General features: G+C 40.8%; 2 protein-coding genes across 12 annotated transcripts in view; one reads left to right on the top strand and one right to left on the bottom strand.

Annotated features, from left to right (window-relative positions):
• Window positions 1-1,102, bottom strand: part of enc2 (ectodermal-neural cortex 2) — a 36,758-nt gene extending 35,656 nt beyond the window's left edge. Inside the window, exon 1 of one of the 2 annotated variants that reach the window (XM_074634103.1) lies at window positions 903-1,102. The gene's annotated coding sequence lies outside the window, so the exon portion shown is untranslated. The remainder of the gene's footprint in view (window positions 1-902) is intronic. The other variant, XM_074634104.1, reaches the window with a different exon arrangement.
• A 5,611-nt stretch (window positions 1,103-6,713) lies between these two features.
• mical2b (microtubule associated monooxygenase, calponin and LIM domain containing 2b) overlaps window positions 6,714-13,950 on the top strand; it is a 141,612-nt gene continuing 134,375 nt past the window's right edge. For 3 of the 10 annotated variants that reach the window (XM_074634099.1, XM_074634098.1, XM_074634101.1), the window contains exon 1: window positions 6,714-6,993. The gene's annotated coding sequence lies outside the window, so the exon portion shown is untranslated. Of the gene's footprint in view, window positions 6,994-11,921; window positions 12,082-13,950 lie in introns of those variants that run through there. The other 7 variants (XM_074634094.1, XM_074634092.1, XM_074634096.1 and 4 more) reach the window with 5 other exon arrangements.

The following is a 13,950-nucleotide window of genomic DNA, read 5'->3' as shown; positions in this document are numbered from 1 at the left end:
TGTTATCAGGAGGATGGAAGGGAAGTTTCATGGAGACGATATCATGGCCCTGAACAGCTCAGTCAACATCAACAAGAGTGTGTGTGTGTGTGTGTGTGTGTGTGTGTGTGTGTGTGTGTGTGTGTGTGTGGCTCAGGCTACATCAACACTGACTTTCTGTAAGGCTAGGCTCGCTAAAATCATTTTTATGCATGTAAATCCAAAGTTAACTGATTAAGCAGCATGGGTGCATAATCAAAGAATAACGTTCCAAAGAGCAGAACATGTTCCCATCAGAACATGTTCTGTTAGGAACATGTTCCTCTTCCTAACAGAAGGTCAAAACACACAGAGGAGGATCTGTTGTCTGACAGTAAACCGTGAATGACCCATCACTCCCACTAGGGCTTCAGGAGCCTTCGTTGTACAATGTAGAGGTTGGTTTTAATTACACAAGTTGATCCAGTTGTAATCAACAACTGAATATATACAGGAACTATGAACTGTTAATAAATAAGCGTTACAGGGTGTGCCTTTAGATAGATATGGCCACATCTTTATATAGAACAACATAACAGACAAGTGTAGCAGTAACTAGCCTGTAGACAGTAAAGGGGGTGGAGCTGTTGCTGATAGGCAGACATACCGAAGCACTGCAACTGACTTACAGCTGCCTGGAAACATTGACACACTGTAGGAACGCTAGAGAACCACCATACACACTTTATTCTACAATTAACGAGGTGATTGAGGAGTTCCTACAGTGTATCAGTGATGTTGTGAAGTGGTCAATGATGATCAAATACTAGCTACAGAACAGAATCCGAACAGTCTAGTTGAGGTCGCTTCACTGCGGCTACACTGAGTGTCTCAATGTGACTGTCCGCGTGGGAAACACAAACACAAAGGATTGTTTTACTCACAGTTCTACTTGTAGGTGTAAAGTTAGATCCACAGGACAGATAGTGTGGGCTTCGTTGATGAAAACATGGTAACAATAGAAAACAATAGTTGAAGAGTGTCTGGCCGTCCGAGCCTGTCTGACTGCTTTTGGTAAGAAAGAAAACAATAGTTGAAACTGCACTGGCACCAACAACCAATGGACTTTGACTGAGTCTTGACTGACGTATTTCTAACCAATCCCCAGTGTCAACCCGCTGCAGGCTGTCCTCTCAGCCAATACGAGTAAGAGTAGGCGGGATTTTAATGGCTTTGCCGAATGTGATTGACATTTGCTAACACCAATCATCGTGGTTCACTTGATGGAAAAACCAAAGCCAAGAACCAATGAAATACGTCAACTCAAAGTAGGCGTTATTTCTACAGTTGTATCAACCAATCAGCTAAGGTGGAGAGCTGATATTAATGGCGGCAGCAAAACAATAGCACGTTCGCGCTTGACACAGTACAGGTTTAAAAATACATGATAATAATAATAATAATAATAATAATAATAATAATACAACTTAAAAAAACAATGAGGTGATGAAGAACCAGCCAAGACGTGAGAAGCAAATATGAGGTCTACATTTCTTATGTAGGGTTTCATTCTTTTGTTGATGCTGGGCAACATCTGTTTTTCCCCTTTCTTTTCTCTTTAAAGCATTCAACATTGCCCCCTGGTGTATGAAAAGCAAATGTACAATATTTGATATGTACTTTGCAGCAACAACAAAAGATGGATCAGGCAGTGTTCAGTCTCACATGGTTTACTGGACTATTTGAAGACCTGTGCATCTTTTAACCCATAAAGCCATAAAGGTCTGGAACTGACCATTCCACCCTCTTTTTTAAGAAGGGACAGGGGATTTTCAGGGCTAGATAAAAAGTCAACAGTAGATGTCACATAGAACAGGTGTACATCATCTGAAAGCTACGAATCTTAACATTAATTTGAGATGCAGCTCAGCGCTGTGTGTCAAGTTGTTATAGTCAAAAACCAGGGGGGGAAAAGAATGAATTATATTACTTGTATTGTGTAAACTGATCAGAAACCCCCTTATTGTCAATATAGCTAGGAAAGCCATCCATCCTCTGAATGCTCTAGGTCTCTAGTTTGATCCATCCATCCTCTGAATGCTCTGTGTCTCTAGTTTGATCCATCCATCCTCTGAATGCTCTAGGTCTCTAGTTTGATCCATCCATCCTCTGAATACTCTGGGTCTCTAGTTTGATCCATCCATCCTCTGAATGCTCTGAGTCTCTAGTTCGTGGCTGTGATTATCCTAGAGGTCACCACAGGTCATTTTATACAGTGAGGTCAATTAAAAAATGGTCTCACTACAATGAAATGTCTCCTATGGGGACTAACATCATCACATATGAATACAGTTGGTTTCATTGGATCCACAAGAGTCTCAGCTTTACAGTGATACCAAATTTATGGAATTCAAGACTGTTTAGGGACCCCAGTATGCAGAAATATTCAGATTCACTATTTTTAGAATGGTAAGAATAACACATTTGTACTGCATGCAAAAAACTGCATGTGATTATCATAAAGTGGGCATGTCTGTAAAGGGGAGACCCATTTTGTGTAAAGAAATGTATAAAGAAAAGATTACATAAATAAATAAGTTTGAGAAAACAAATAAGGGGTGAAATGCAAAGGGAAAATCGTGCATAAATAAATAAATACATACATTTTAAAATGAATATGAAATAATTGCAAAACAATAAAATAAATCAAAATAAATCAAAACATGAATTAATATATAATAAATAAATAAATTAATACATAAATAAATAAAAGGGAAAATAAATTAAACAGTAGAGTAAATAAATAAATAAGAAAATGAAAAAATAAAAAATAAATACATAAATAAATAAAAGGGAAAATTAAACAGAAGAGTTAATAAATAAATAAAAAATAGAAAAATTAATAGAAAAATAAATAAAAGGGAAAATTAAACAGAAGAGTAAATAAAAAATTAAAAAATTAAAAAATAAAAGGGAAAATTAAACAGAAGAGTAAATGAATAAGGGAATTAATACAAATATAAATAAATAAAGAAGCAAATTAAAACAGACAAATCAATTTATGTCACATTTTATCAATTAATTAATGGCTACATTTATGTTTTATATTATTTTTGCTACATTTAATGACATATTCATTTATTCATTTATTTTGTATTCTGTCAGGTTCTGTCCTCCATATTCCACCACCTGAGGGCAGAGCAGGACTAAACATCTCAGGGAAACAACAGGTTCCTCCCCGAAGCATCACTCACTTTCTGTAAATGGGCCAAAAGAAATCAGCAACCATTGATATACTACTGACATATTGTACATACAGTGTCAGGTATGCAGTGGATATTCTCTCTCTCTCTGTATACATGAGATACAATTCCATGTTCAGCGTGAGTGCAGTTTTCTTCTGATTTCAGAGGACAGCTGTCAGGGAGCAATAAAAGGCAGCTGGTGTGGTAAGAAGTGTGTGTGGGGAGGTGGTGGGGGGCATTTTAAAGTGTTTATCAGTCTTTATGGGTTCAGTGTTCAGACCAATGCTTTCCTGCTTTTTGCTCCAGTGTTTTGTGTGAAAGATGCTGCCTCGATGTGGTCATTACAATCAGTGTCAAGGCACGGACACATCATCTCATTTTCCACATCACCACGACCTTAGAAAACTGAACAAAACTCTTTGATGACAATACTGTGACACAATATTAGCATGTGTTGGAAAGCTGTATTTTCTCTGGTTCCCACCCACAGGAAGGTCAGAGGTCAGCCAAGTTGTCACTTTACTTTACTGTTTTACAAACTATTACACCTATGTGTATATACATACATATTTACTTCTCTATACATACTACATTCCTGTCTACACCTCTGTATATATAATTTTAGTACTTCTCATTATTACATACTACATCCTGTTTACATTCAGTTTTCCCATCTGGAATACTGTCTTCCACAAAATTACAAATTTACATTGACATTACTATTTTATATTTACTTATGTTTATATTTATTTTAACTGCACTATTTTATGCCTTAGATTATCATTTTGCTTTTTACTTGTGTGATTTCCTCTTTTATATATACATATTTTATGAGCATTGGTCTAGGAACCTGAGACCAAAGATTTTCATTGCTGATGACTGCTTTGCTGGAATTGACAAATGACAAATAAAGAACTTTGAACCTTGAGCAAGAGCATCCTCGGAGCTAGTGAGGACTCATTGGTCATACGATTAATGCAGCAGTAGGCAAGATTGGAGCAAATATGATTAAAAAAAGCTATTTTTATAAAACGGTCGCTATCCTGACAGTAGTGCATGAGACAGGTTATCTGAAAAAAATCATGTTCCTCTGTGTCCTCCGGTGTCCTCCGGTGTCCTCCGGTGTCCTCCGGTGTCCTCCGGTGTCTCCTTAGGGCAACTACAGGATTTCACAGACCGGAGGAAAACAACTAATCAGAGCTGATCTGGAGCCAATAGGAACGCTCTCTCTCTGAAATGACCTGTGATTGGTCAAAGCCTCCCGTCACGGGCTAGATGTTCTAAAGCCTGAAAACAGAGCCATGAGGAGGAGCAGAAGTCTAGTTCTCTCTCAGAACACTTGAATTACAATATGCTGAAAGGTTATTATGGGATTTTTGCCTAATGATGCCAAAAATATACTGACTACTGTTGCTTTAAGTATGGTCTTTGGACTCCCTTCACCAACATAGGGGGGCCGGCTGTGGCTCAAAGGTAGAGCGGGTCGCCCACCGATTGGTAGGTCTGCGGTGGTAGTGGTAGTGTCCTTGAGCAAGATACTTACCTTGCTCCTGAAGGCTGTGCCTTCGGTATGTGAAATGAGTATTTAAATTAGATCCTGATGCCAGCAGTGTATGAATGTGTGTGTGAATGGGTGAATGCTGACATGTAGTGTAAAGCACTTTATAAATGTAAATCCATTTACCATAACATCTGTTTACTGCTAATGTCAATCTGGAGACATTGAAATGTTTTAAATCTACAATAATAAAAGTACATATCTATAGTTTATCTTAAGAGGATGTTTTTGGAAATGTTGCATGAATTATTGAATTACTAATAAAAGTCTAGCACCGTGACCAACACATGTGGTTGATAGATCCAGTGACAAAGTCAACCAAGCATGTATTGATTTATTGATTGATTGATTTATTTGTAAAGTCTGATCACATACAGACATTCTAGTGTTTAACTATGTTATAGGTTTAACAATTGAAGATGTGTACTTGCAGTGTACTTATCAGAGATGTGGAACCCATGCTATTATTCAGAATCATTGTTGAATAGGTAGAAATATGATACTGACCATTCTGTGTCTGCTTTGCTGTGACTTGAATGCTGACAGAGAAAAATCCATTTGACAGTCAAAATTGACACCAACCCAAATTTAAGGCTCAGGTTCCTATTGGATGTCTTATTATGCGCTGACCAGCTGTGTCAAGCCAGCTATAGACAGAGAGAGCAGCACCGGATATGAGGCGAATTTACTTTCAAAATAAAACAAGGTCTTAAAAACTAGAGACTCAAAGCCTACAGGTGTGACTGCTGCCATTGAACAGAATATTGTATTAAATTATAGTTATAGTAGGCTATTTTTGGTCTTCTGAATCACACATGAATAAATAAAGACAATATTAGTAGGAAGGCCTAATTAAAATGACTTTACAGGAACTAATGCACCAAAATTGAGATTAGATAGCCTAGTGATTGTGTTGAAATAAATGATATACAATTTGTGATGGTATAAGTTAGCCTACCCTTTCTGTGTGAGAATTTAAGCTTGCACTGACAATGAGCCTACACGCTGTTGTAAACTTCAACAACAGAAAACACAGTGATATAAAAGTAAAAGCTGTCTTATTCTCCTAGTTGGCTGGTTTCCCTGCAGGAACAATAGCCTATAATGCTAGGCTATGGTGTGATGTCCAGCCGTGTCTTTAATCAACCCAAAAAAACTATAACTAAGTATATAACTATAACTAACTCACTAACTCAACAGTAAGATTATGCACTAGTGTTATAGTAGTTATAGTGTTATAAAGTTAACGCGATAATAACGCGTTAACACAAATTTGTTTTAACGTCTTGATTAGGTTTGGCACTCCCTATATATGTGTTTACATATATATTTTATACATGCATTTTAATGTCTCTAATTTATTTAACTCATTCCATATATTTTTTTATATATATTTTATATGCAGTTTGCCATGTTATGATTGGAGCATATTTTTTATGCTAAATGCAGTACCTGTGAGGATTTCTGGACAATATCTGTCATTGTGTGTTGTTAATTGATTTACAATAAGATAGATAGATAGATAGATAGATAGATAGATAGATAGATAGATAGATATATAGATAGATAGATAGATAGATAGATAGATAGATAGGTAGGTAGGTAGATGGATGGATGGATGGATGGATGGATGGATGGATGGATGGATGGATGGATGGATGGATGGATGGATGGATGGATGGATGGATAGGTAGGTAGGTAGGTAGGTGGATGGATGGATGGATAGATAGATAGGTAGATAGATGGATGGATGGATAGATAGATAGATAGATAGATAGATAGATAGATAGATAGATAGATAGATAGAAGAAGACTTTTCCTTGTTGTATACACCAGCCAGTCGCTACAATGATGAATGAGTCATTGGCAGCCCTGATACAGAGTAAGACCGGGACCACAGACTGGGACTACAATTCAAAATATCAATGATTTATTCTACTACCGAGCTAGTCTTTAATGAGAGGTTTATTCTGGAAAACTATTAACCGGAAGTTCCCTCTCTGTGCAGCAGTCGGACTTGACGCTAGTCTACAACACGGGGGGGGGGAACACACTGCGGCTCTCATGTGCGGAACAGGTCGCTCTGCTGAACCCTGAACCGAGTCGTTCACCAACCTGTGAGGACAGTTGTGGACCTTTAACCGACCTATGAGGACAGTTGTGGACCTCCAGCAGCGACATATTGTGGATAAAAGCCGGAGGAGACAGCGGGACTGCTGCTCGGGACTCTCTGTGAGTAGCTGACAGACGCACATCAGCAGGAATGTTGTGTTTAATGGTTCTGATCCGACATTCAGTTCCGAACATGCTGCTTCTTGTTGTGTGCGTGCGCGTGCGTGTGTGTGTGTGTTTAATAAGTGAACCGCCAGGTGTAACTGTACAGGTGGTGGATCATCCTTCAATCATCCAATCCACCAAACATTTCAAAACAAGAGTCAATACCAACAGGAGAATACACTGTTTACCATTGGCAGAGCATTTTGGAACATTTTTCTTGGGCGCTCCCCACATAATCAGCTGTGCTGCTCATCTCACAAATGCATGATCCTTACAAGTTGGACATCATTGTGAAGGTAAATAAACAGGCTTTCCAACCATGTAAAATACAATGACCATTAGCATTGTAACAACAGAGAAATAATCCACCAAACACAAGTTTCCAAACTTTTTTCCCCCAGTTTATATACACACATACAGTACACATCGCTTCCCACTCCCACACAGAGACAGGCCCAGCCTTCTTCCCACCCCTACAGGTGCAGTTACAGAAAAAAATAACATAAAAATAATTTTTAAAATAATTTAATTAGTTAGTTAGAATTAGAAATAATAAGTACTACAATAATATAATTCATAGTAGTAAGATAGAAACCTTAAATAAATAAATAAACAAACTAATTAATTAATTAAATAAATACAAATAAAATAAAAACAAACCCAAAACCTGAACCCAGAACCCTAACCCTTGACCCATAAACTGCAACACACATCCGATATCACCATTGTATTTTCATGAATAACTGTATTTATTATAATATAAATAAACAATTGGTCCCTGATATTGTTGGTTTCAAAGTGTTTAGTCAGTTTCACTACAATTTACACTTTTATTAACAAATAAGTGCAGCCAGGCAGATGAAGAAGTGTGAGAGAGAGAGTTACAGGGGTGAAAAATATATTTCTTTTAGGGCTGTCGATCAATTAAAATAGTTAATCACAATTAATTGTGATCTGTTCTAAATGTACCTCAAAGGGAGATTAGTCAAGTATTTAATCCTTTTATCAACATGGGAGTGGAAAAATATGCTGCTTTATGCAAATGTATGTATATATTTATTATTGTAAATCAATGAACACAAAACAATAACAGATATTGTCCAGAAACCCTCACAGGTACTGCATTTAGCATAAAACAATATGCTCCAATCATAACATGGTAAACTGCAGCCCAACAGGCAACAACAGCTGTCAGTGTGTCAGTGTGCTGACTTGACTATGACTTGCCCCAAACTGCATGTGATTATCATAAAGTGGGCATGTCTGTAAAGTGAGACTCGTGGGTACCCATAGAACCCATTTACATTCACTGATCTGGAGGTCAGAGGTCAAGGGACCCCTTTGAAAATGGCCATGACAGTTTTTCCTCGCCAACATTTAGCCTAAGTTTGGAGCGTTATTTAACCTCCTTCACTACAAGCTGTGTGGTACAAGCTGGTGTACTGTTTAGCTGTAAATGTAAACAGTGTCCTCCAGCTGGTGGGCGGTGCTTGGTATTTCCTCAGCAGATCTCAACATGGCTGCCGGGTCACAAACTTTCTCATTTTACAGCTAAACAGTACACTACAAGATGATTCTGAGAACATCTGAGGAGAGAAATAGACATTACAACCTATTACGCTGCCCAGTTTGACCGTTTGGTCGGAGTTAGTGAATGATTGACAGCCGGCTCTCATAGATGGCAGCTGGGCGGCAGACTCCAGATCAGCTCTTACTGCTTGATATCCTCTGGTCTGTGAAATCTTGCAGATGCCTTTAGGAGCACCGGAGGAAACCGGAGGACACAGAGGAACATGATTTTTTTCAGATTATTTGTCTGATGTACTACTGTCAGGATATAGTGACCGTTTCATAAAAAAATACTTTTTTAATCATATTTGCTCCATTTCTACCCACTGCTGCTTTAAAGGGACTGTTTGTAACTTCTTACACGTATAAATCATTGCGGGTCGGTGTCTCATGAGCGCTCGCGTGTGGCTACGCTGTTCAGACTCAGACTCCAACACAAACTACAGTGAAGCACCAAAACCTCTTGGTTGTATCTAGTGAAGCCCGTCTGTTAAACAGTGTTGGCCGCGGTCGGAGGACGCGGGGGAGACCTGTAGCTTTGGTCTCCAGGACCGGAGTCTCTGCTGTACTCTGCTCCTCTGCCTGCCTTCACTCACACACCGCGCTCGTTCTCACACGATCTCTCGCTCCACCTCACGTGCATGCTGCTCCCTCCACACTGCAGAAGAGTTAGTTTAGCTCTGAGAATATCTAGTGAATGTACAGTGGACGTTTGTGCAGAAATAACTGCTGCAGCTCCTCCAGACCAACAGAGGTTTCCCGTGTCTTGTGAAGTGACGGGGCTCCGCAGAGAGAAACATTATCGTCTCAGACCAAAACTCCGGTGTCTCCCCCGTTCCCTCCGGCCGCGGTCGGGAGGCTGAGGCAGGAAAAGCCAACACTAGGATCAGCGTTGATTCATGGAGAGACCTTCGTCTGGTCAGCTAACATTACTGCCAAGCAGTTGTGTTGAGCGATGCTCCTTCATGTCTATGTAGAGTGAGCACAAGCACGAGCGTTTGCAACAGGACGCTGACTTTCATTGACTTAACGGCCACAAGTGTCGCTGTTAACAACATTTCTGATTCTTACAAACGGACTGTCTTTAAGATTGGAAGAGAATGGATTTGCCCAAACTATGCATGTGAACTTGTAGTTTTAGACAGTGATACAAGTGTGTCCCTCCTCTCTGTGCAGCAGGTGGCTTCACCTCCTCGGAGACCTGAAATCCAGTCAGGCGAGAAGGCTCGTCTTAGAACCATAGTTGTTGTGGACTGATGTTTCAGTAGAAGGATAAACTTTCACTCAATTTGCACTTCTGTAATCTGCATTCAAACTTGATGAATGCTTCCCCCTTTTTTTACACAACCCTGCCAAGCTGTGCAGAGGTCAGAACCTCAGGCTGCTGACTGCTGTCTGTCAGAAGAAGATAGAACTTGGCATTCACTGGTCATACACTCAGTGAGTGAGTTTGCATGGCTCCATTCATATGATTATGGATTTGAGGTAAATAAGCATTAGCAAGAGCAATTGTTGCAATCAGCTTATAGTTGCTGAATGTGAGTGTTAGTTAGAAGCAGCTTGGTCAGCATGAAGGGCTCACGGGTCAGAGGTCCAGGACAAATCCTTGTTAACCCCGACCTCAGGAGGGAAATCTAAATGTGTTTCCTTCTAACCGTTTTCTAGCAGCAGAACAGAAAAACATACCTGTTACTGTTATACTGTTGATGCTTTCCCTAACCCTCTGAGACCACAATACACCTCTTATTTAGGGGGGTAAAGGGTACAGGGGGCCTTTATGGGGGTACAGGGTACAGGGGGTCTTTAGGGAGGTACAGGGTACAGGCGGTCTTTAGGGAGGTACAGGGTACAGGGGGTCTTTAGGGAGGTACAGGGTACAGGAGGTCTTTAGGGAGGTACAGGGTACAGGCGGTCTTTAGGGAGGTACAGGGTACAGGCGGTCTTTAGGGAGGTACAGGGTACCGGAGGTCTTTAGGGAGGTACAGGGTACAGGCGGTCTTTAGGGAGGTACAGGGTACAGGCGGTCTTTAGGGAGGTACAGGGTACAGGCGGTCTTTAGGGAGGTACAGGGTACAGGCGGTCTTTAGGGAGGTACAGGGTACAGGCGGTCTTTAGGGAGGTACAGGGTACAGGAGGTCTTTAGGGAGGTACAGGGTACAGGCGGTCTTTAGGGAGGTACAGGGTACAGGCGGTCTTTAGGGAGGTACAGGGTACAGGCGGTCTTTAGGGAGGTACAGGGTACAGGAGGTCTTTAGGGAGGTACAGGGTACAGGGGGTCTTTAGGGAGGTACAGGGTACAGGGGGTCTTTAGGGAGGTACAGGGTACAGGCGGTCTTTAGGGGGGTACAGGGGGTCTTTAGGGAGGTACAGGGTACAGGAGGTCTTTAGGGAGGTACAGGGTACAGGCGGTCTTTAGGGAGGTACAGGGTACAGGCGGTCTTTAGGGAGGTACAGGGTACAGGGGGTCTTTAGGGAGGTACAGGGTACAGGCGGTCTTTAAGGAGGTACCGGTCCAGGGTGTCTTTAGGGAGAGATAGCAGGTCAACAGTAGATGTCACATAGAAGTGGTGTACATCATCTGACAGCTGGAACCTGAAGATTAATCTGAGATGCAGCTCAGCACTGTGTGTCTAGTTGTTCTAGACATAAATCAGAAATAAACATGAATTAAATAATTCAAATAAATGGTAAAAGTGTATAGGGGTTTAGAACATGATGATAGCAGTATCTGATGGTCATCTCCATGCTATATTATGTCTCATAAGTTGTTGCAGTAATTTTTGGGTTGATACCATTTGTTACACAGATTTGGTGCTAAATTTAACCATTTTTTACCACTGGAGAATTAATAAAAATGATCAATAATCCCTCCATAATACCACATTAAGACATCAAGACCTTGAGGAACACCGTAGAAAAAGACATGCTATGATTTGGGATCAAAAACTTTTGACATTTGGAGATTTCTGCAAGAATTGTATTTCTTCGGTGATTGGATGTCGAGCACTTCTGTTGTGTAAACTGCTCAGAAACCCCCTTATTGTCAATCTAGCTAGGAAAGCCATCCATCCTCAAAATTCAGCTTAGCTTTGGAGCGTTATTTTTTCATTTCTGCTTTGATCTTCACTTCCTACTGCTCAGCAGCCAACCCTCAAGATGTTAATCTCTGACCATTTCATGTTGGCGTTTCCTGCTTATCTGTTCTATAATGCTTGTGGGGGGAAAAATCAAGCTGTCACTTCCTGGAATGGGTGGTTGACTTATAAGGGGGTGTCACTGCATATATCAGCCCAAGACAAAAATACACCAGGGAGCAGAGTGTCTCTGGCTGACTAGTGGGCTGCTGTCAGATGAGAAAGGCCAAGTTGAGCTCCACTATGTCAGAGGACTTTCCAAAGGTTGGATTGAGAACCAAAGTTTGAGTTGCAGGATGATTGAAATGGGTCCTGGAAGGACATTTCAGTTAAAGCTGGGGTAAGCAGTTCCATTTTGGTATTTTTGGGCAAAACATTTTTTTTTAAATTTAAAGGCAAGGTTGACGATGTTCTCCAGTCTCCACTATCTGTTCTATTGGTTGAAATGGTCTTTACCCCCCCGTCAGCGATCCATTACTGATGAGCTCTGATAAAGAGCGGAAAAGAGCCGTCATCTGTAGCTGCTGTAATCCTGTAAAAACGTCTACCAATCACTGCCTCGAGATCCGCTTGGAAAGAACCAATCAAACGCCTCCCAGCCTCCCTGTTCGTACTCTAACCTTGACGTGCACCGGCCTGAACTCAAAGCGCGCCGCCGCACGTTTCCTGGAGAATGGAAGAGAAAAGTCAGCCCTGCAGTAGCACTGCCGCGGTTACTGGTCATGAGGTAGCGTTGTTGAGGTCTTCTCTCCGCTCTGTGTCTGTGAAGTAGTTACGATGCGGCGGTGCTCGTGTGTGTGTGTGTGGGAGTGGGGGGGAGGGCGGGGGGGCGTTGCCTTGGAAGGAGCCCCGAGGGAGGGGGGGGGGGGGGGGGGTTAGAAGGAGCTCCTGAAATTATGCTAGCTTTCCAACATCGTCAACTCTATCTTTAATAAAAAAAAAAATCATTTTAAATTCTATGTTCTGTCATCTATCATTACTTTTTCTGATGTTTTAGGTTTTTGCGTGGCATCGTCAGTATCGGTATCCAGATATTTAGGACTTCAATACTATCGTCATGACAACACTTTTATTTAGTCTACTGTACTTTACTTTCCTTTTATTTATTGGTATCTCTGCCATCTGCTGTGTTTTAATAGAGTCGATTTGACTTTACATTTAAATGCTCCTCTTTTCTATTAAAGTTGGAGGGTTTAGGGTGTGCATGTTTGAGCTGCAGTCTGTAAACATTGAGACCCTTGTGGCCAGTGGCCCGGCTAACAGGTTGTACACCAGCAGTCCAAAGGTCTTAAATTTAAAAACGGGGTCTTAAATTTAATCCAAACCAAGTCTGGACAGTCTATTGCACTGCAAGGCAGTAGCACAACCACCCATGAGGGCTGGACTATTAATACGTATGTACAGTATATCTAGTAAAGTTTTTGTACTTGTTCATTACAGTATCAACAAAATGTGAACATTATAGAGGGATTACTGCAGAGCTGTTGTATCTACAGGTGCTGATATTAGGCACATACAAAAAGTGTTTGGCTTCTAAATTCACCCTGAAATTCAATGTAATTGTCCAATCATCCAGTTGGTGTGCAACGTGGACATACTTTATGGGATATAATGTCACAGCTGCTAGCTAATGGTAGGCCTAATCCAGCCCCAAACCTCTACAACGTGTGGTGTTAATATTGTGAGGATTAAGGGTTTGATTGCAGGGCTCACATGCACCATTACAAGCAAACATACAGTAGGGTTTTGTATTATTCAAGCCAAGCTTCTGTACTCTGTGTTGTTAGAGGGGCCGAGTGAGGCCCACCTGACTCACATTCTCACTCATAAGTAGGGATGCACCGATACCGATACCGATACTGATGTATTACTGTATATATTTATATACATTATATTCCTGTATATATGAGCTAAAAGGTACATGAAGTCCAGTGTATGGCTGTAGCTGTGTTGGCAGCCATTGTTGGCATGTCTGTATGTGCAGTAGAGGTACGGGGGTGCAGGAGAGGAGTTATTGTGGTTGAATATGACACAAATGGCTCAAATCTTTAATCAAAGTTGCTGCTATGCTCTGAGGCCAGTGAGCAAATGCAGCTAACTGTTCAGTGTTCAGTTACTTTTAGTCACATTTCTATTGTTCCTTATCAATACAAACAATTAATATCATTACAAAGCGTGTAGTAATGCTACTGATTTAGGCCTTGTTTCT

Source organism: Sebastes fasciatus, chromosome 4 (genome assembly GCF_043250625.1).
Source record: "Sebastes fasciatus isolate fSebFas1 chromosome 4, fSebFas1.pri, whole genome shotgun sequence".
Classification (NCBI taxonomy): domain Eukaryota; kingdom Metazoa; phylum Chordata; class Actinopteri; order Perciformes; family Sebastidae; genus Sebastes; species Sebastes fasciatus.
The sequence above is the reverse complement of the archived record's forward strand: the minus strand, read 5'-3'. Positions and strand labels throughout refer to the sequence as shown.